At 53.5% G+C, this 1,036-nt stretch overlaps 1 protein-coding gene across 1 annotated transcript in view; it reads left to right on the top strand.

Moving 5' to 3' along the window:
- FHAD1 (forkhead associated phosphopeptide binding domain 1) overlaps nt 1–1,036 on the top strand; it is an 18,172-nt gene that overhangs the window by 2,522 nt on the left and 14,614 nt on the right. The gene's annotated exons all lie outside the window — the stretch shown is intronic.

The raw sequence follows: 1,036 nt of genomic DNA, 5'->3' as shown, positions 1-1,036 counted from the left end.
TGAGCCCAGGTACTCCATGATGCCAAACCAGCCATTTGTGTCCTGGTATCCTCACAGAGCAACTTGATTGGAGCAGAAAAGGGACGAGTGTTGAGCAAGTGGGTGCGAGTCCTTGTCCAGTGGAGCTGATCACAATCCGTGTGTGGTCCTGGGTGGCCGTTCGGGTCAGGGAAGAAATGAGCTGTGACATCCCAGGGGGAATGCTGTTGCCCTTGCAGAGGGACATTTCCTCTTCCTTTTTCCTGGTGTGGGACCCAGAAGGGCCATGACTGATTTATCTGCACCACTGACTCATGTGCCTGTTCCTGACTCCTGTTTGAAGGGGTGTTTTTTCCTCCTTTGAAGTGGCTGCCTCGAGTGAGGGCACTTTAAACTGGATCCATACGTGACACACCTCTGAAAATGAAGTATGTGATAGAGCAGGGCAGAGGTGAGGGTTTGGGGGAGTAGCACAGCTGGAGAACATGACATTTGCCATGAATTTTGTGGTCTGGGGCTCGATGCTATGGATTTCCTGCTGTGGGGTTGGGTTTTTTGAGCAGTCATAAGCCACACAAAGTCAACAGTGAGGTGCCGAAGTGCAGAATGGAGGCAGCACCGTGCAGTCCCGGTGCTGAACTGGAAACCACAGCGAGGGCGAAGGGAGGGACACACACAGCCAGGGTAGCACGAACTCCTGTGCTGGGGAACAGCCCAAAGGATCCCCGTGCCCTAAGGGCAGCGAGCAGAGCTGTTCCCACGTGGGAAGACAAAAAAGCTCAGCTTTCTGAGGGGCTGGGCAGTGCTGGAAAATAAGGGCAGCCTCTCTCTGCTGTGTCTCTGCTGCTTGGAGGCTGCTTTGGTTCCCAGAGGTGAATTACTCTCTCTGCTGTGCAGATTGTTTGCACTCTAAGAGTCTTTATTTTGGTTTCTCTGCTGGTTGTGAAGTGAGCTCATGCCCTGAATAGTGGCCACTGCCTTGGAGTAGTGGTGGGACGAGGGAAAAGGATGCTGCAGGGAGCATTTCTGCTGCCTGCAACCACCTCTCATGGGGGTA

Source organism: Corvus brachyrhynchos, unplaced genomic scaffold (genome assembly GCF_000691975.1).
Source record: "Corvus brachyrhynchos isolate BGI_N302 unplaced genomic scaffold, ASM69197v1 scaffold525, whole genome shotgun sequence".
Classification (NCBI taxonomy): Eukaryota; Metazoa; Chordata; class Aves; order Passeriformes; family Corvidae; genus Corvus; species Corvus brachyrhynchos.
Note: the sequence above shows the minus strand (reverse complement) of the source record. Positions and strands in the feature narration are given on the sequence as shown.